This window comes from Perognathus longimembris, chromosome 8, assembly GCF_023159225.1.
Source record: "Perognathus longimembris pacificus isolate PPM17 chromosome 8, ASM2315922v1, whole genome shotgun sequence".
NCBI lineage: Eukaryota > Metazoa > Chordata > Mammalia > Rodentia > Heteromyidae > Perognathus > Perognathus longimembris.
The window spans coordinates 10,511,192-10,533,733 of NC_063168.1; positions in this window are offsets into that span (position 1 = coordinate 10,511,192).

A 22,542-nucleotide genomic window follows, 5' to 3' on the forward strand; every position below is an offset into this window, starting at 1 on the left:
GGTTGGGGATTACTTTTGTATTTCTGTGCCTCTCCATGAACCTATCTTAGAACTTTGTTTTGGATGCACTGCATGATCTGGGAGTCTGTTAGAAATGCACACTTTCAAGTCCCACCTGTACCTGCAGGATCAGACTGTGCGCTTTATCCAGATTCATCAGTGCGGCTCATCCAAACCCGAAATTATAGGACCTAAGCCCTACTGCGCACGCGTTTCATTGGAGGCTACACAGTCATTCTGTAAGAGAACTAGACACAAAGCAAGAGTAAAGTAGGTATTTGACAAATGAATGCATCTAGTGAAGAAATGAAGGACATGGCCCAAACTTCAAGAGATCTGAAGATCACAGCTGGAAGCCAGGTAAGGCAAGAAAAGCCCGTGAAGCTTTTCTCTCCAATGAAACATCCAAAAGCCAGAAGTAGAGCCAGGCTCAAGTAATTGAGTGCTAGCTTCGAGCACAGAAGCTCAGAGACGGTGCCTAGGCCCTGAGTTCAAGCCCCAAGAATTATTTGACAGGACCTTCTAAAGACAGTTTCAATTCCTCCCTTCTTGCCCCCTGGAGTGTGAGTGGATTTGAGTGACTTGGGACCATGTGAAATCCCAAGGAAGGAGTCACCAATGCCACTTCAGCCTCCAGCTCCCTTCTTGCTCTTGTCTCATCTGCCCAGCCACGGGGGCACTCACAAGGAGAGGCCCACAGCTGTGCAGGCACACCTTCCTGGATGTGGCTCTGCAGCCCCAGCCTAGGGCTTTGGGTAACACAGCTGGCTGGCCGCCCTCACGCAGCCCTGAGCCAGAACCACCAGCCTAGCCACTCCCTGATTCCTGACCCTCAGAAGCCTGTGAGATAGTCTTGAATGTTTTCCTAAGCCGCTACACACTTGGCTTGTTTGTCACACGGCCACAGATGACGAATACACCTTTCAGCCTTTGTTATGTCAACACACCGCAGTGGGAGAGAGACCTCTTCATGGCACCTGCCTTGAGCCACAGGACTTCACTAGACATGCTGGCCCCGGTCACCGAGAAGCTAAAGCTTTAAACAGGCCATGGCAATGAAATCAAAACACAGAGAGCAGACACTGGCTGGCTGGCTCGGTGTGGGGCCCAGTGGTCCCCACTGCGCTCTCGGCTCTTCGGCTGGCTTCTGTGCCAACATTCCAGCCATCATTGTCCTCCGCAGTGCTGCCAGCCGTAAGCGGGCTGGGCAGCCGGGATGAGGGCACAGAGGGCGGAAGTGGCCCGCGAGCAGGAAGTTTGCAATCTCAAGTCAGCATGTTTGTCTTAAAAACGATTTTGTCACTCATTAATCTCAACTATTAAGTTATGAGAACGATTTGGAATCCGAGATGCAGGGAAATCTGGGCGGAGGGAGTGGGTTTTGAGGCAATAGTAACACCGGGCGGTGGGGAAGGCTGGGGGTGTCTTGCGATGGGGCAGTCATCAGTAAAGTCAGAGAAAAGACAGAAAAATCCATCACAGAACAGGAGGGTGGCAATGACTTTGTTAGCACAGCTGCAAATATGGTTAAATTAAGCCACCAGGAGAACGGCCCACATGCCGAGAGAGGGGAGGGGGGAAGCAGATAATGTAAACTCCAATGAACAGAATTTGAAAGCCTTCCAAAAGGAAACCATTACCAGGGAGAGTTTTCAGCAAGGGGCTGGGGGTTGTGCGTGAGGAACACACAGTCTATGTCCCTGAAGGGTCAGGTGTCTACTGAATAAGTAGACAGCTTTAAATATGTTCAATGCAGTGGAAAATGAGATGCTCCAGACTTGACAGCTGGATGCCAAACCATCCAAACCAACCATGCCTTTCTCCGCCCGCCCCAGGCCTTGCCCTCACAGTAGGAAACAGCTCTTCCTTGTGGCCAGCAAAAGGAAGAATCCACATCTCTTATCCTGCTTTTAGCTAATTTGTAGGCCCAAGTATGAAATCAGTGTTCTACTGGTTGCTGGCAGCTCACACCTGTATCCCAGTGGTTTAAAGCCAGCCCAACAGAAAAGTCTATGAGGCTTTTATCTCCAATTAACCCCCCAAAAGCTGGAAGTGGAAGTATGGGTCTAGTGGTAGAATGCCAGCCTTGAGCCAAAAATATCAAGGGACAGCACAAGGCCCCCAGTTCAAGCTTCACTACCAACACACACACACACACACACACACACACACACACACACACACACACACATACCTTCCCCTAATATGCAGGAGCAAAGGTACCGCCCATTTGAGTAGATGAAGCCTGACTTGTCTCTTCCATTGGTGGGACATGTTGATGACTGGACTGTCCACTGGCTGCCCGCTGCCCTCCTTCCTCCCAAGCTTGTGACTCCACATACCTCCACACGCAGAGATGCACTTGCAGATACATGCACACAGACACAGGCAGATACATGCACATACAAACAATGCACACAGACATATGCACACCGATACATGCAGATATAAACAGATTTATACACCAATATATAACTTAGATATGAGGCAGATATACATATAAAATATACAGATGCACATACAGGTATATGCACATAGATATACATATCCAGAGATACACATAGTTAGAGATACACTCAAATCTACAGAGCTACACATACATGGAGATCATACACCCCTAAAAGTACAGACACAGCCACACACACACACACACACACACACACACACACACACACACACACATAGAGATACATTCACACAGATATGTGTCAATATGTGTTTGCCCTCTTTCTTCTTTTCCATAGGCAGATTATAAGAGTAAGGGGCCAGACTTTGTATTTCTTTTAGTTTTCTCCAAATCTACAGCAAGATCACGCAGGTATGGTGCCTCTCTAATGGAAAGGAGTCCCTGAAGAGGTCTGAGAACTTCTTCTTCAAGCCACCAGGATGAACAGGACAATGGCTACCCCACCTCACCACCTCACAGTCCAGCCTACATAGGGAGACACATCCCAGGATTGTCTGCTGAGAACCCAGGGAGGCTGGTGGAACTCTCAGATTCTCCCTGGGCACAAGGCTATTTGGCCATCAGAGCCCTGTGTCTGCAGAGACCCCTGCCTTTGTTCAGTGGATGCTGTAAGAGGCCAACAACCACAGTCCTCAGAGAACAAGGGAGCCACCTTTGTCCGTGTCTGATTCTGCTTCTTCTGTAAACACGAAGCGGAGCTCCACATTCTCCTCTTCTTCGTTTTGCAATCTTCACAAATTAAATATTTGCCTTCAAAAGCAACAACTGTGATAACATCAGGGTAATAGTCTCAAGTGCCTTTTCCCCACCGCCAGCCGGAGGAGGCAGGGCTGTGGGTGGTCTGTTTGGATAATGGTTTTCCTGGGGAAACCTGGATTAAGTGTGGTCTCCTGGTTCTTGGAGTTGACTCAATCAAGAAGAGCTCCAATCACAAATGGGTCCATGCCTCGGGTTTCTCTCTACAAACCGGGAGCAAGATTGCTTAAGAGACTTGGCTGACAGGACCAGAACATTTTCAGGATCACAGTGGCCCTTCCTGTGACCGCTGGGATAGACCAGATGGGAAAGGTCTCTCTCTTCCCAACCTCTCTAATGTAAATAATGTATGCAAATGGACGTAAATAATCCTTACTGGAATTTTTATGGCCTGTAAAGAAGCACATCTGAAAGAAACCATTCTGCAGCTTCACCGAAGCACAGGGAATTGTTTTTTTCTCTTGGACATTAATAAAATTGATTTATTTATTGTCAAAGTGATGGACAGGGGGTTACAGTTTCATACGCAAGGCAGGGCATACATTTCTTATCAAACTTGTTGCCTCCTCTCTCATTTTTGTCCCCCCTCCCCCGCCCTGAGTTGTACAGTTGGTTTACAGCATATCATTTTGTAAGTATCGCTGTTGCATTGGTTCACCTTTTACCCTTTGTCTCTCCATTCTGAGCACAGAGAATTTTGAGGATTACAAATCCCCTGCAGACAGCTTTCCATGTCCTCTCACTTCTGGGAGACCGCAGGCTGCCTCCAGGGTCCTACTGCAAGGAAGGAAATGGCACTTTCCGGGTGCTGGTGTCTCCTTGTGGGACGGAGGAGCACCCCGGGCTTTTGCTAACCCCACAGGGCTGCAAGGAGAGCTCTTCCATGCCAGCCATGTGTGCAGCGGACCTCTGAACTATTCCCAAGAGGTCACCCAGAAAGTTGGAGCCTTCCCTGTCTGTCAGGGAGATACTGGGGCTTGAACTCAGGGTCTGAGCTCTGTTTCCCACCCCACTTTTTTTTCCCTCTTAAGGCTGATGTTCTACTACTTGAGCCATACCTCTGCTTTTCTGGTTTATTGGTGATAAAAGTCTCTCAGATGTCTGTCTGGGCTGGCTTCCAACCTTGACCCTTAGATCTCAGTCTCCTGAGTAACTAGAATTACAGGTGTGAGCTGCCGAGACCCAGCAGGCGTTTTCCTTCCTTCCTTCCTTCCTTCCTTCCTTCCTTCCTTCCTTCCTTCCTTCCTTCCTTCCTTCCTTCCTTCCTTCCTTCCTTCCTTCCTTCCTTCCTTCCTTCCTTCCTTTTGTTGTTTCTCAGAAGACAAAGTCCCTCTGCCCTGCATTAACTGTGAATGGGCAGATCTTGGGTGGTCAAGGACCTTTCTGTTTCTGTCTTCAGTTGACTTCGGCTGCCTGTCTCCTGACCTCCAGACTACTGTACTTGCCCTCTCCAGAAGAGGCTCCCTGGAGATGCAACTCCTCCACAGCCGTACTCAAGTGTAGAGATGCCGAGGCTTCGTGTGTCCCGGCAAGGTGTGGCCTGGCAGGACATGAGAATGGATGGCTTCAGACTGACATGGGCATGAACAGTCTTGGCAGAATTTCAGCTCTGGCCGGATGTATCATTTCATTCACCTGTCTGTCCCTATCAGTGAGAGTCCAGGTCTTTTCATGGCCTCAAGGTTACCACTCTCCAACTCCTGGTTCTCCTCAATTCCCCTTCGCTCTGCTCTGGCTCCTGCTTTCCTGATGATCTGGGGACATGTCAAGCTCACCCTGGCAATGGCCTACGATCTTAACATCCTTTGCTTCCCTCACTTCATCTAGGCATTCATTCCAACAGCATTTTCCAAAATGATCTCCACTCCTACCCAGGAACTTGCCTCCTTATTTCTTTCTGGGTGACATTGGCTGTATCTGAAGTTAAATGTGTATAAATATAACCTCTGGTTTCTCTCCTCACATTAGAATTCAAGTCCCATGATCTCCAGGGCATCATCCTCTTTCGTTTCCCAGGATGCCTTTGTGTTATTCGATCCCAGTATAATGTCTGGCATACAGCAGGTGCTCTAATGAACGTGAATTAAAGCCCACTGAAAATACACCCTTCTTCTCTCTCCTTCTATGGTTAATAAGTAAGAAATTGAGCTGGATGCCCATGACTCATTTCTATAATCTTAGGTATTCAGGAGGCTGAGATCTGAGGATTGAAATTCGAAGTCATCCCCAGAAGGAAAGTGTTTGAGACCTTTATTGTCAATTAACCAGTAAAAAGCTGAAAGTAGAGCTGTGGCTCAAGTGGTAGAGCGATAGCCTTGAGCAAAAAAGCTGAGGGGCAGTGTCTAGGCCCTAAGTTCAAGCTCCAGTACCAGTGGAAAACAAAGAAATAAACACAAAAACTAATACAAGAAGGAAAAAAAAAATCCCTATTAGCATATCCAGAAGCTCCAGAAGGTGCTGGAAGGATCTTCACCAGGAGTGTCTGTTCCATGGAGAGCAGCACCTTAGAAGTCCAGTCTTTGAGAAATAGAGTGGTTTGTTGGTTTGTTCTTTGCCCTTGCTGAGGGTATCTCTGCCAACAGGAGCTTGTTCACTCGTTGGTTTGGGATGCTCTGATGACTGAGTTGCTCTTGTCCTCCAGTATCTGACTAGGATAATTACTGATGTTCCTTTGACGTGAAGGCTCCCATTCATTCACTGGAAGTATCTTCATGGAATGTGCATGTACTATTGGAAAGGAAGGGGCACAGTAGGACTGCTGACACTGCAGACAATAGCATCCCCCAACACACACTTAATCCACAGGCAACCTCTGACGTCCCAGGAAGAAAAGTTAAATATAGTCAAGTCTCATGTGTTTGTACTAAAAGAGTACAAAGTATTGCTGGGAATCACAAAAGCCATTGTGAAACTTGCTCTTAGTTGCTACCTTACATTAGACAGAGCCATATAAATTTGCCTAGTCTTGAGGTTTTTTTCACTCTATGAAAAACTTCAGCTATGTGCTGTTGGCTCATGCCTGTAATGTAAGCTACTCAGGAAGCTGAGCTCTGAGGACCGAGGTTCAAAGCTAGCCCAGACAGGAAAGTCCATGGGATTCTTTTTTTTTTTGGCCAGTCCTAGGCCGTGAACTCAGGGCCTGAGCACTGTCCCTGGCTTCTTTTTGCTCAAGGCTAGCACTCTGCCACTTGAGCCACAGCGCCACTTCTGGCCGTTTTCTGTATATGGGGTGCTGAGGAATCGAACCCAGGGCCTCATGTATACGAGGCAAGCACTCTTGCCACTAGGCCATATTCCTAGCCCCTCCATGGGATTCTTATCACTAATTAATCATCAAACATGTGGTAGGAGTACTCTGGCTCATACGATATAGAGTTAACTTTGAGCAAAAGATACTAAGGGATAGCACCCATGCCCTGATTTCAAGCCCTATTAGGAGCATATGTACAAACACACACACACACACACACACACACACACACACACACACACACACACACACACACACACCCTAACAATTCCAACTTTTCTCTGTTGCCAAACCTTTATCAGGATGGCTCACTAGGAGCAAAACTTAGCTTGTTTCTTCTTGAGCCCCCGCCTGTCAAGGACAGGAGTAAGTGTGTGTCCCAGGCTCACTTTACCACAGGTGCATGAAGCTGAACAATCACTCTCTCCATTCTGGTGAACATTATTGCTTATTTCTTTACAGGGCAAAGGTTCTAGTCCCAGCCCATCCAATTATAAATTACACGTTTCCATTGGAATGCTCATGGCACTCAACACATGACACTTATTAATAGTCTCACAATCATGTTAGTTCTGTGGCTTTGGGCAAGCCAGAGAATCTCTCCGATAGGAAAGATGTATGGGAAAATGCTTTGTAGTATATGTGCTGTCCAAATGTATGGCAGAGGTGAAAGGGCCAGAGAACAACTTGTCTTGCCTTGCTTTATGTTTTAGGTAAATAGTCTTCTTGGAGATGGGATGTAAGTCGTGCCTCTGATGTAGACTCAAGATCAGCCTCCTAAGCACACGCTGGAGGTGATGGGTGAGGGGGAAGAATCCTCAGAGGCAGGGGCTGGTTGTGGCTTTTGTTTTCTAATTGATCTAATGTGCTAAGTGAGTTTAATGTGAGTTAATTAATGATGCTATTGGTGGGTGGAATTACTTAGGCAGAGCCTAAAACAGCATCAAAGGAGAAAGCAGGCAGGTGTCCTCTGGGATAATTGAGGGAATGGGGGCCAGAGAGGAGCTACTAAGAAGTGTTCAGGAGGCTGCTAGGCAGACCAGGGGGAAGCAAGGGGAAATCAAGCCAGCCCAGGGGAAGCCACTTAAGCATCGAGGCTGACTGCCAAAATGCCATCCTGTTCACAGCTCCTGTGTTTGAATTTCAGATTTGCCTGACTCTTTGAAGCTAGGTTCCTGAGTCTTTCCTTAACCATGAATTCTATTCTTTGGAAACCACAAAAATCACTACCCTGCACCCAGAAAAGAGTACCAGCTGACCTGGCCTCTGTGTGTAATTCCTTGGGACCTAGAGAGCCCTTCCCTTCCCTTCCCTTCCCTTCCCTTCCCTTCCCTTCCCTTCCCTTCCCTTCCCTTCCCTTCCCTTCCCTTCCCTTCCCTTCCCTTCCCTTCCCTTCCCTTCCCTTCCCTTCCCTTCCCTTCCCTTCCCTTCCCCCTTCCCTCCCTCCCTTCCTTCCTTCCTTTCTTCTGATTTTTGACAGTTGTGGGGCTTGAGGTCAGGACCTGGGCCTTGTCCCTGAATTTTTTTGCTCAAGGCTAATGCTTTACCACTTTGAACCACAGCTCCACTTCCAGTTTTCTGGTGGTTAATTGGAGATAAGAATCTCAAGGCAGTTCCTGCTCAGGCTGGCTTCGAACTGCACTTCTCAGCTCTCAGCTTCCTGAGTAGGTAGGATTACAGGAGTGAGCCACCAGCACCTGGCTTTAAAGAGCTTTTTGAATGGAAGATGCTCCTGAATCAAAGGAATCAACTGGATTTTTCACCCTGTGCAGATAGATGCCTGTTTCGGGCGCACTGCAGTAAGCACAAGGATAAGACATTTACAAAAGAAGACTGAGCTGGGTGACATTGAATCATTCCTGCCTATAATCCTACTACTTGGGATGCTCAGATTAGGAGGATTTAAGTTCAAGGCCAGCCCAGGCAGAAAAGCGGAGGGTGAACAAACGCAGTCATGGTATTCAATATGCACGATGTGAACAATGTGAACAATGAACTGTGCAGCTTGTGGGCAGGTAAGGGAGGGGGAAGTTGGGAGAAAGCAAAGAAGGGGAGAGTCCAAGGAGGACTGTGCATTGTGAGGTCCACCTGGGGAGCGTGACATGCGGAGGCCCCCACCTGGTTAAATCCCAGGGGTCTAGGCACTTGTTGATGGGCTGGCTCGCCCCAGGTGGCATTCACAGGGGTTTGAACTCAAGGCCTGGGCACTGTCCCTGAGCACTTCTGCTCGAGGCTAGTGCTCTACCACTGGAGCCACGGATGAGACCTAACCAAGTGGGGCCATCTGTATGTCGCCTCCCGGGTTGGGCCTTACATGCATAATACCTGACTTGATGGAATGGTATCCCCTCTGTATAATGCCTTAATAAGAACAATAAAATTATATTTCAACATTGATGGGATTTTGCTAAGTGCTACATTACATCTGTGTATCAGTTTACAGAGAAATTACATTTTCACTATGCTTAAGAAAAGCAGGGCTGGAGCGTGGTTCAAGGGGTAGAGTGCCTCCAAGTAAGAATGATCCCCTTTGTTCAAATCTCAGGACCAGTCAAAAAAGAAAATGAAGAAATAAAGAAAGACAGGAAGAAAGGAGTCAAGAATTCTGAACTTTATAAACACAGATACTCTCTGACTTATTATGAGGTCACAATGATTTCCACCAAATCCACAGAAACTGAAACTATTCTGAAACCAAGAATGCGTGCATTTAACCTCAGCACACCCTCGCCCAGCAGCTCCCCAGAATGTCTGTGATTTATCCAAAGACCTCCTGGCAACAGAGAGTCCTGCCTACTGACGCTGCCCAGCATCTGAGAGAGGATCAAACACATGTCTGCAGCGCAAAAAAGCACCGAAGGTTAACATCTCAAAGTAGCTTCTGCTAAAAGCAGGTTGCCTTCACACCATCATCAAATCAAATCAAAACAACAACAACCTGCAAACCATCATCAGTTAGGAACCCTCTATTGGATTCCTCAACTAATGTTTACAGGAGTAACCAACCAGGGAAGGGCCAGAGAGTAAACATCAAAGACTCCAGGCAAATCTTGGCTTTCCTTCTCGAGACATGTCCTCTTAGGGCTGCTCTCCAACTGTGCTGTTACAACTTGACATTGTGCTGCCACCGTATGGCCTGGCCACTTAGGAGCAAGGGGCGCAGCGCATGCTCTGTCCCATTGTCACCAGGGAGGAGCGTGAGCAATCATTGGGACACACATCCATTTCCTATTTTTGAGTAGTCCCCCTTTCTTGATTGTTCAGTCAAAATGTATTGAAAAGTGCAGTGACCTAAGTAATCTCGAAGTATTAAGCCAAGCAAGGAATCATCTCTATCTTAGATTCTTTCCTTCCTTCCTTCCTTCCTTCCTTCCTTCCTTCCTTCCTTCCTTCCTTCCTTCCTTCCTTCCTTCCTTCCTTCCTTCCTTCCTTCTTCCTTCCTTCCTTCCTTCCTTCCTTCCTTCCTTCCTCCCCCCTTCCATGACGGTACTAGGGCCTGAACTCAGGACCTGAGCTTTTCGCTCAAGGCTGGCCCTCGACCAGTTAGCCACAGCCCCACTTCTGCCTTTTTAGTGGTTAACTGGAGATAACAGTCTCACGGACTTTCCTACCTGGGCTGGCGTCAAACCTTTATCCTCGAATCTCTGCCTCCCGAGTAAACAGGATTACAGCCATGAGGCACCCTACTTTGTCGTAGATATTTCAACTGCTGATCGTTTCTCAATTAGTTCCAGTGGCTTGGATACTTGGAACGATCTGTCGTTTCACTCTTGATGTAGAAGGCAGAGCAGCTACCTCCTGGAGAGCTGGGAGGAATGGGTGGGGTGGGACCATTTCAAGCCAATCTCATTGGGATCTGTGTCTTGGTCTCTGTCCTCTGACCAACAGAGATTCCTGCTCTAGGGACCTATCACCCATTCCTACCCGGTCCTAATGGCCCTCATGCTAAGGGTCTAGTCCAGGGAGACTCGACAGGACTTTCACCTGCTCTCCTCTCTGTCACACTATTACAGACCTCCACGGTGCGAGAACCTTGATAAGGAATTTGGGGACGCAGAGCCTGGCCTTGTGCACGAGTCCAATGTGCCCTGTGGCCTGTCAGAGCACTGCGGGGACCTGTTGGCGGGGGATGAAAACCCAGCACAGAAGCAACAAACCAACACAGGGCCAGGGCAGCAGCTCCCGGGCTGGTTGTGAGGCCCCCTCGGGAGGTCCTGTAGGATGTACTCGGTGCCGGGGGGATAAGAGGCAGGCACAGAGTTGACGCTAAAGCTCTAGCCGCAGCTCACAACCAGATTCAGGGGCAGACGGAGAAACCCATGCTCTCTGGAGCTGCACATTGTCCCAGTAGCTCAAATGCCAATTACAGCCTGCAAAGCGCACACACAACTGGGCTCTCTAGCCAAACGCACAACCGACCAAGCAATCGCAAAAGGAGATTTCGGATGTTTTCATGAAAACAAAGAAACAATCTCAGGTCTAAGAACTCATAGCACAGGCACATACTAATCGGTAAAGCTTGTTCAAACGCAACCCAAAAATGACATGCATTTAAAAAATGTTCTCAGTTTCTTTCCTAGCCGATGACACCTCAGTCTCCACCGCCCAGGAGTGTGGGAAATCAAAAGGAAAATCACCAGGGCTTACCTGATCCCGACACAGTTCAGCTTCTCATCCAAGCAGAAGATGGGTCTGTGAAGCAAGCAGGCAGGTAAAGTGTGGGGCCACCAGGCTGCACAGGTGGCCACTGGTGTGCTCTAACAAGCAGGTGCTCCCCGACCCTGGGCTAGCTGGGGGTGACAGGAACCAGGCAACCCCACTTCCTTTCTGTTGAAAAGGCTCAGGAACTTCTCTGACTGCTCTCGTCCTGTCTGCGAGTTTGCAGACCTCGCTGCCCAGGGCCTTTCCCTGGTTGCAGACTCATTGGCACCACCTAGAGGTCACATCTGGCACTTCAGCCCCGGCTTTCTGCACCTCCTGTGAAGGAAGGGACCAGTTGGAAAGCATAAAAGGCATTCATTAATCTTTAGTCTTCGTGTGTGTGTGTGTGTGTGTGTGTGTGTGTGTGTGTGTTCTATCAAAACAATCAGGGCTTTTGGGCCCAGGAATACTAAAAAGCGAAATTAGCATGAAAATATCATTCATCAGAAGTTGTTCAAGGACCCCCCACTGAGATGGCTCCAGGCTTGGGTGCTGCTGTTCCCATCAGCCGGGAAGCAGCTTGGAACACGCTGGTGCACACCGCCCCCCACCCCACCTCTACTGCAGGCTTGGAGTTGCCGTGCTACTTCCCTCTCCCTCTGACACCTCATCCAATGCCATATACCCCATGTCACTCGGTAATCATATCTGCTCTGTGTACTCCAGGTCAATATATAATCATGCAACTGCAGAGGAGTGGAGTGTGTGTGTTATGTACCACAGAATGCCATAGAAGTATATACACCCCATGTAGTATGCATGCTCCTCCAGACTCCAGATAAATATATATGTTCCAAGCAACAGATAAGTATATACACTCTAGAGAATTGCCTATCTCACATATCATTGGTTAATAAGGACAAACACTTTGAATGGACATGCTTTTCCTTGTAGGTCAATTCTTTCTCAAAATATTTAGTAGTTAGGGAAAAAGGCCAACCTTGAGGAAACGAAGTTCTCCTGCTCTTTTCTTTCCCAGCCCCACTGCCTCGCGGACAGATAAATACAGGAGCGGAACATCTATGCTCTCTGGTCCCATTGCTTTGAACACACACACGTTTTAATTCACCCATGAATGAGTAAAGAGCTTAAGAGAGAAGCAGAAATATTGTGTGGGACTCAGGTAAAGATGCTGACCTTAAAGGCCAATTCTGCCTCCAGAGAAATTATGCAGAATGAAGTTTAGTTGACTTAGTTGCCCCGTGCAGATCATGTGCTCAGAAAAGGTAGGTTCCTAAATGAGAATTTTCACTTGAATTTTAAGGTTTAGTCATCTGAACTATTCAAATTGAGTTCACACTGTAAGTTTGCGATAAATTAAAATCACTAAAATTATTGAAGTAGAAGTCTGGGAAAACAAATGGGAAGTGCCTTTGGCTAATTTTTTCTATTATGTACAATCTTGACTTTTTTTTGGCAAACTCATTTTGATAAGTGTACTTGAGAATGGGGATTATTGAAGGTATGAATTTTTCTTCTATTGGAAATTAAGTAGTATTTACCAAAGGGAAATAGCCACAGATAGGTAGAAAGCAAGAGAAAAAGTAAAATGTCTACAAATCATGGACTAGTTTTTTTTTTTAAACCTCTTTAAAAAGCTTAAGTAAAGCTGGGCATTCATAGCTCAAGCCTGTAATTCTAGCTACTCAGGAGGCTGAGATCTGAGGATTTTGGTTCAAAACCAGCCTAAGGAAGAAAAAAATTCTGTGGAACTTTTGTCTTCAATTAACCAGTAAAAAGCTGAAAGTAGAGCTGTGGCTCAAATAGTAGAGTGCTAGCCTTGAGCAAAAAAGCTAAGCAAGAGTGCCCGGCCCAGAGTTTAAGCCTCAGTATCAGCACAAAAACAAACAACCTGAAATAGCATTCACTAGGCAAAGTTGTACGTGAAGTTCTCACAGTCAATATATCCAAATGAATACAGCATGAGCATACAAATTAATTCAGTTGGCTTAAAGAATAACCAAATGAGAAATTATTGCTTATCTTCCCCAAGTGGTAAGCTTTAAAGACACATGATTGTGTGTGTGTGTGTGTGTGTGTGTGTGTGTGTGTGTGTCTGTTTATCTACTGATACCTTGCTTGAACTTAAAGCCTGTCAACTCACTTGGTTTGATTGCTCATGGCTGGTGCTCTACCACTTGACCTACACCTCCAGACTGACATTTAGTTAGTTAACTGGAGATGGAGTCTTTTCTGCTTGAGCTGGCTTCAACCTTTAATCTCCTAGGTCTCAGCCTCCGGGTAGCTAGCATTACATATGTGACCCAATGGTGTCCTGTGAATAAGATTTTTGTTTCACACCTTTCCAGAAAGGTTGAGGCAGAAACAGCCAAAGGTCACCAAGAATATTTGGAATAAGAGTACGAGTCACGATTGTGGAGTATGGAGGGGCAAATGAGGTCTCTCAGGACTGTGGAGAGTCATCTAGAACATAGGCTTGATACATGTGCCTTCGCCTGGGATGTTCTGCCGCCCTTATCATGTGTACACACACAGAGCCGGTGGGGAGCCCCATGGAGGGGAATCCTGTTGTGGGGGGAAGGCAGGAGGATCGGCCCAGCCCTCAGCTCACTGTGCCAGTGGGCTCCTGTGCCCATTGAACACATGCATGGGGTGGTAGGAATGAGCTCCTCGCAGATCGTTCTGAGCATGCGCAGCGCAGCATTGACCTCTGCGTCCAATCTCAGGTTGGGTGAACAGGAAAGAACAGGCATTCACACATTCTATCCACTAAACCCCAATTCTTCTATACTAAAATGTCTCTGCAAAGCATGGAGGCTCGGCTCAGGTGGTAGGATGCCTGCCAGTCAGCATAAAGTGTCAGATAATGAATTCAAATCCTAGTCTCTGATGAGGGGCCGGGGGATGTCTATTAATTCAGAAGATGCATACGGAGTACCTCTCTAACAGTGGGCACTAGTCTAGGGGCTGGATGTATCTCAATGAAAAAAGACAGCCCAAATCTCCGATCTCAACCAACCTTCCGCTCTGTGTGGCGAGGCAGGAAAGACTCATGGCATCAAACCAATATGAAATATACATGGTGGCAATGGTGGGGGCAGGGGGGCAGAGGATGCCTGGTAGAGTGTGTGGATCATTATGGTCTGCTGGTGCTCACTTCCTGCTATTTAATTACTGTCTGAAAATTACCACAACATCAGATCAAACAGAGCAAAACAAGCAGGCTTCTTTGCGGTAGCTGACATCTACCATATATCTGGCTTTATTAATGAACCACGACAAGCCAGCTTTTGGTTTCCTACAAACAAGAGTTTTGAAAACAAAACCAATGGCATTCCTTCCAGAAATGCTCTTGCTCAAATCATGAAATAGTTAAGTATAACAGTATCTGATGGATTGTTTTTTATCCCTAGGGTGGGTGCTTGGGACCACCTACTAAGTCATTCACAATCAGAATCGAACAATCACAGCTCTGTCTGTGGCATGAAATTTGTAGCTTTCAATCTTCCCCAGAGCTAAGATAGTTTCCTGGGAGAATCCTGGACTTCCTTCCTGAGGTTGGGAGCAGGTCCGGGTGCAGCTAGCTTCTCTGCTTTCACAAGGAGACGCATTTGTCTCCTGTGCTGTTCATGGTGAGTGCAAAGCTTGGTTCTCTGCAGAGCAAGGACTAGCGAAGCTTTACAGTGTTACTGGTCTGTGCCGTGCACACGTACCACAGTTCTGTAGACAAAACCGACAGAAGAAACACGGTGACTGATTTTTGGTTTTTATGTGTGTGCTAGTACTAGGGTCTGAACTCAGTGTCTCCTATTCTTGCTTGTGTTTTTTTTCCTCATGGCTCTTAACTCTACTATTTGAACCACAGCTCCATTAAGCTTATAATTTTAGCCACTCATGAGGCTGAGGTGTGAGAGTTCTCAGCCCAGGCAGGCAAATCCAAGAGGCTGTCGTGGTGTCTGCAAAAAGCTGGAACTGGAATTGTGGGGCACTGGCTCTGGGAAGAAATAACCAATGAGAGGAAAAAAAAAAGAGAGAGAGAAAAAGCTGAGAACAAAAAGGGGGCTACCTCAACATGCGCTTATAGTTCAAGAGGCCGAGGCAAGAAGGCAATTTGAACCCTGATTGGGGCATCAATTTTGGCAACAAGGTAAGCTCCTACCACAGAAAAAGAAAGGAAGGCCAGGCGCTGGGGCCTCACGCTTGTAATCCTGGCTACTCAGGAGGCTGAGATCTGAAGACTGTGATTTGAAGTCAGCAGGGTCAGAAAAATGCATTAGATTAAATTTATTTTTTATTTTTTATAGAATGTTGTTATTAAGGTGATATGCAGACAGGTTACCATAAAGAGTACATTTCTTTTGCAGGCAATGCCATTCCCTCCTTTGCTCTCTCCTAGTTTCCCCCTCCAGCCCTGCCCACAAGTTACATAGTTCGTTTTCAACATAGTGTCTGCTGAAAATCACTGCTGCATTTGTTCTCCATGAAATTCTCTCTCTCTCTCTGTCCACAGTCGTGGGGCTTGAACACAGACCTGGGGCACTGTCCATGAGACTTTTTGCTAAGGCTAGCATGCTACCACCACTTTGAGTTACAGCTCTACTTCTGTTTTTTTTTTAATTTTAATTTTTATTGCCAAGGTGATGTACATAGGGGTTACAGTTACACACGTAAGGTACTGAGTACATTTCTTGCCAAACTTGTTACCACCTCCCTTGTTTTTCTCCTACTCTTCCCCGCCCCAAGGCCTCTTCCACCTTTTTTGTGGTTAATTGTAGCTAAGAGTATCATGGCCTTTCCTAAGAGTGTCATGGACTTTCCTGCCCAGGGCTGGTTTTGAACAGCGATCCTCAGATCTCAGCTTCCCGAGTAGCTAGGTTTACAGGCGTGAGCCACCAGCACCCAGAATTCCATGAAACTCTTACCTTCAATTAACCACCAAAAAGCTAGAAGTGAAGCTGTGGCTCACAGGAGCAAAAGAAGCTCAGGGACAGTGCCCAGGCCCTGAGTTCAAGCCCTAAGACCTCCCCCTGCCCAATACACACAAAAGAGAAGGAAGGAGAAAAAAAGTAAGTCAACAAGCATATGTCTTCTATGGCTGGAGAAGAGCTGGGGGTGGGGGTTGAGATCTTATGGCATCTACAGCCCTCTGTGGCCTGGCCTGGCCTGTGACGATGCTCTCCCAGCTCCACCGTAGAAGCAGTCAAAGTGTAATTGAAATTGATCTTAACTGAGAATAACACTTGGAGCTGGGAGAGTGCAAAGGTTCAACTAATAAATCTTTTTTAATAACTTAGGATGTTGTCATGTACCTCGGCAGTAGAGATTGCTATGCTTTTTCTAATAAAGTAAACCACAAGTGAATTGTAAAACCTATTTGCAGTATACCAAAAGAATTATGGGGGGGAACTGAGTTTAGAAATAGGGGGTATTGATGTTCTCAGTCAAAAACTAACATATTCATTTTTCTAATAGACGAATGCATATTTCTACCGTAAATCATGGCGTTTGGGTAATGAGATTAATGGTTTCATGGGATTAATATGCTCTTATTAATGGATACCTAAAACTGAATATGATCCATATTGTAAGTATGTAAACGTTATCTACTCATTAACTAATTAATTTTAAATCACAGTTATGAGAGCATTTGCAGATTATAAAGTAGAAGAATTCATCCATTTATAATGGACTAATGGGTTTTTGCATGGATGTTTAATTCTCCCTCATTCTTCATCTACCATGGATATGAACTCATTCTTTGAAGATACTTAGAAGCTGTGGTCAGCAACAGAAATCCAGAATGAGGAGCAGAAAAGCATTTTAATGAGAATTCAATTCTGCTGGCAGAGTTGTCTCCTGCCATCTGTTCCACAGTCTTCCATTTTTTGGTGTGACACTCCAGTTGTTGGTGGGGTAAAGCAGCTGTACGTATCAGCTTCCCTTGCAGCTAGATTTAGGCACATGTTTCAGATCTGGGTGATAAACTACCAGAGAAGTGTCTAGAGCTTCTAAGAAGGCTGCTTCATGAGATGGCCCATCTGGGAGAGGGTTGCTGCATTCCCTTCCGCATACTCTGCTACTGCTCAGGGTGTGATGTCATGCTGGTATAAAAACAGTGGAGCAGAAGCAGCTTTGGTCTCTCTGTGAAACTGATACAACTGCCCCAAATTACCCAGCTCATTATGGAAAACAGTAAACCTTTTTGCCTTGTAGCTACTATAGTTAGACCTTTGTTATACTAATACACATAGTCTTGTTGTGAAAGTTGGGATATATAATGTCTTAGTCTGTTTACTGAGGCCAGTACTGAATTTCACACACCAGGAATTTAGTAAAAGGTTTATTTTAATTTCAATTTATTTTTTGTGCCCGTTCTGGTGTTTGAACTCAGTTCTGGAGTTTAAACTCAGAGCTTAAATGCTTTCCCTTAGCTTTTTTGCTCAAGGCTAGTGTTCGACCACTTGAGCTCTATTTCCTCCAGCTTTTTGCTTGTTAATTAGAGATAAGAATTGTACAGACTTTTCTGCCTGAGCTGGCTTCAAACCTCAATCCTCAGATCTCAGCCTCCTAAGTAACTAGGATTATAATCATGAACCACCGGCACCAAGCGTGAAAGGTTTATTTTGGTTCATGGTTATGGAAGGTGGAAGTCTAAGATCATGGTGCTGCGATCTACTCAGCACCTAATCAGGGCCTCATGCTGCAGAGGAAGCTCAGTACAATCTCCAAGTGGAATAGACATCGCTTTGTGAGATAAAGTTAGTATGCCAGTTAAAGTCTCTCTTTCTCTACTACTAATGTCCTCAAGGGCACTCCTCCACTCAAGACATCATCTAATCTCATTACCTCCCACAGGCCTGACCACCATACCATGAACACATACGTAATGTGGAGATTAAGTTTCAACATGACTTTTGGAGGGGACAAGCCTCCAGACATTAGCCTATAAGTTATTTTTTTTTTTTAGATAAGCAAAGTTTAAGGATGTTTGCTTCATCGTGATTTTCACATTTCATGTCAGTTCTATAAGAGCATCTCTCATAGTATGAAATGGTTCTTCAAAGGTAGACATGAAACTTAAGCGAAAGGTTCTGATTTGGGAACTGAAGTAAAGAGTGAGTTTCCTGTTGCCCAGAGAATCTGGTCTAGGGAGTAGCCAGAGGTGCTGGCTCTTAGAGCTGATGATATCTGAATTCCAGAAGGATGTGGATCCGGCCTGGGCTCTACACAGTTCAGGGATCCTTAGGTACAGGGATGTAGATTTAAGACCATCATGGCTTCTCACACTCCCAAATTGGGAGGGACACTAGCAATGGGACAAGGCTCTCCTCTGCCCATGCTTTAAGCAAGCAGTGATTTCTAACCATGTCCCTTAGGGAAGTTCAAAGCCTAAGAAAAGCTCCGTTTGATGAGACACTGTCAGGGCACCAGTCTCATTAAGCAAAGTTCTCAAGCTCTATGTGCTAGAGGTCCCCAAAGTGGGAACAGATCCCCTGAACTACCCAATTTACTGGGTTGGTGGAGAACTTCAAAAGTTCCATCTGTATCAATTTCTAGTATCCAAGAAATAATCAGCATAGTACTCATGTATAATCTAGAGGTTTGTTTTTCTTAACTACAAGTTATTTGACAGGATAAAAACAGGTCAATTCATATCACACTGAAAGCCTGCTGAACTATTTAAGCAAGTCTGAGCAAGTCATGAAGTTTGAACTCTGGGCCTGGGTGCTGTCCCTGAGCTCTTCAGCTCAAGGCTAGCGCTCTACCACTTGAGCCACAGCACCACTTCTGGTTTTCTGATGGTTAATTGGAGACAAGTCTCATGGAAACTATTCTACCCAGGCTGGCTTTGAACCTCAGTCCTCAGATCTTAGCCTCCTGAGTAGCTAGGATGACAGGGGTGAGCCACCAGCGTCTGGCCTAAGCAAGTTTTTGAATTACACATTTACTTCAGTTACAGTCACCCTCTCCCTTTGCTCTTTTCCTGTTTCCTGCCTGTGAAGTCAGAGCCATGGGTCTGCTGTATGCTGCCCTGTCCCTCCCATTCAGCATTCTTTCAGTCATTATCAGGTTAAATAGGCCAAGTGATGGATGCAGTGGTAACATAGAATCCCCTAAGACTCATTGCATAATGCAATCACAGTCCATTTCTTGTTAGTGCATTTTATTTTTATTATTATTATTTTTTGTATATGTGGTACTGAGGAATCGAACCCAGGGCCTATGCATGTTAGGCAAGCACTCTACCACTAAGCCACATTCCCAGCTTGCTAGTGCATTTTGATGCGAGTCAAGCAGCTTTTCTAGATTGGCAAACTGTGAGTCAGAAATCCAAGTTATTACCATCCTGTGGCCCCTCTCCATATTGAAGTCTTTCTTCATAAGGAAGATGATGATGATGGTGGTGTGTGTGCATGTGTGTGTGCGTGTGTATTCTTGGCTGAGTACATAGGATGTTTTAGAAGCTATCATTCTTCCATTCTGTTTCTAATCACTGGTTCAAAAAATGTAGGTAGCCTAGAATGAGCATACAAGATGATGGTTAAGGCTTAAGAAATTTTCCAGGTGCTGATGGCTTATGCCTGTAATCTTAGCTACTCAGGAGCCTGAGATCTGAGGGTAAAGGTTCAAAGCCAACCTAGGCAGGAAAATCTGTGAAACGCTTAGCTCCAATTAACCGGGAAAAAAAAGCTAGAAGTAGAGTTGTGCCTCAAGTGGTAAAATGCTAGCCTTGAGCAAAAGTAGGCTAAGCGACAGTGCTCAGACCTTGAGCTGGAAGCCCAGTAGAGGAGAGAGAGAGAGAGAGAGAGAGAGAGAGAGAGAGAGAGAGAGAGAGAGAGAGAGAGAGACACCAGAGAACACATTGCATTTTCAACAATGGGGATCGTCTAACATACATATGAAAATGAAGATGCAGGATGGTTGGCTGGGTGCCCTGGGTATTCTGGGCCCGGAAGACCTGGTTGTAAGACCCTGTTGTAGACTTCTCTGTGGGCACATTGGCTGACTCACGCAGCCTCTGAGCATCTCACTGTGCATATGTGTGAATGATGTTATTGTCTCGCACAGTGTTGTGCTGAGTTTCACAATGAGATGGTTGTATCCACTCTTCATAGTGCCAGACTGTGGCTTTCCCTGTATGTTCTGAAGTTGTTCTTGCCTAAGTCACCAGGGCCTTCCTAATTGCCAAAGCCAGCAGACTCATTTTAGTCTTTATTGTCTTGGAGCTTTTTACCACAGTGCAACTGAGACTAGATCTCTTCTTCCTGTGTGAAACCTGACTCCTGTGCCCTGGGGGTGGGAGTGGGGGTGGGAGGGGCTGTCCAGGTTCTCTGAGGGCTCCTTGTGGTGGCCTATTGGTGATTCTTCACTGGCAGTTCCTTACATAATGCTCTTTCCAGGGTCCTGCTATTGGCCAGTCTCATGGCTTCTGTAGCCTGCTGTTCCCTCGTTGCTTTGTCATCTCTGATCTCCTTCTTTGGGCTTTGATTTTATATTCATCTGAATTGGGAATCTCAGAAATACTGACAATTTTACTTACTAAACCCATGTAGTCCAAGTTCATGGACTGTTCCAGAAACCTGCCCTTCTTCCCTGTCTCAGGGACCACCACTACACCTTCTAAGGGGAAATCACTATTCACTCCAGGATGGTTTTCCTGCCTCTGTCTCCTCAATCCAGTCTCTATAGTCATATATTTCACATGCAAGTTGCAGGCCCTAGCTACCAGTTTTAGGAAAGAAATGGGAGGGCAGGCTGACAAAAAGTACCCACGCCACCTCCATCAATCACTGTTGGAGTATAGCCCACAGATTTTTAAGAGAGGCTCCAAAGTCTAGATTCTTAAAAAGTGCAAAACTATCCCATTTCCAGTGTTGGCAACTAACCTGATTGTGTAGAACCAATCCACTTTAGATGAGCTACCAATATCAGTCTCCTGCACATCTAACTGAGCAGAGACCTCGGTCTTGATGAGAGATTGTATACTCGCTATATTGTGAGATCAAGACACTATATGAGACTTCAGCATTTTCTGGTACAGAAGCTTGTCACCATCCATGACACAACAATGATACAAGTTACATATACGTGTCAGTTTTGAATTTTATAAAGATTTTTGAAATCCTTGTAAATAAGGGTTTTAGGACTTGTAGAGGTCAAAATTTTCATAAATGTTTTAAAAAGAAGTTACAAATTTAAAGGGTGAACTAACATAGCCGTGAGACTCACTAGACATTTTGTTGAAAATGAACTATATAACTTGTGGGTGAGGACAGGAGGGAAAAACTGGGAGAGAGCAAGTAGAGAAGTGATGTCCAAAAAGAAATGTACTCATTACCGGAATTATGTAATTGCAACCCCTCTGTATGTCACTTTTATAATAATAAAAAAGTCACAAATTTCCCATTGCATTCTTGCAAAAACATTCTGGAGAGAAATGAAGTTAAAGACATGCCTTAATACATCTAACCTCCCCAAAATGCACTTACTGTTCTAACCTACGAAACATCATCCCTTAGGCTAGCTTGCCTTGGATATATTCAGAATATTTACATTAGCCTCAGGTGGGCAAAATTGTCTGACATAAAGACTATTTTATAACTGAGTGCTGGTGGCTCATAGTTGTGACATAGCTACTCAGGAAGCTGAGATTTGAGCATCGTGGTCCAAAGCCAGCAGAAAAGTCCATGAGATTCTTATCTCAATTAACAAGCAAAAAGCTGGAAGTGGAACTATGGCTCAAGAGATAGAGTGGCAGCCTTGAGAGAACCAAGTGAGAGCAAGAGGCTCATAGTTTAAGTCCCAATACCGGTGTGCATGTGCACATGCACGCACACACGCACGCACACACACACACTTATTTTATGATCAAGTGTTATCTCATAGAATTGACTGAATTCTGTCCTGAAATGAAGAATTACTTGTATGAGTTCTCATTAATGTATATAAAGAAGCATTGTTTCTACAGGATGTATACTGCTTATGAACCATTGTGAAGCTAAAAAAAATCATAAGTTGATAACAAACAGTACAAGAAATGTACCCAAGGCCTAACATATGAAACTGTAACCTCTCTGTACATCACTTTGACAATAAATAAGAAAAAAAGCATAAGTTGAAACATTTTAAGTCAAGGACTATCTATACTTTGGATTCATAACTTTCCATCAGGGGCCTGCACTAAGGGCTTGAGTAAAGCTATGGGAGATAGAGGGTTGGCCTGTAGTCTCTGGTTCTGTCAGAGCAATGTTTCTACTCTGCCCATCTGCCTTCCAGCTTCATCTTCTACTCTTTTGCTCTCCCCACTTCCTAGTTGTTGGGGTTTTTTCTCTGCCCCTCCCGGCTCGGACTCTTTCTTCTTTCTTTCCACCCTCCTTATCGTCCTCTCCCCTAACCCTCGGCCTGC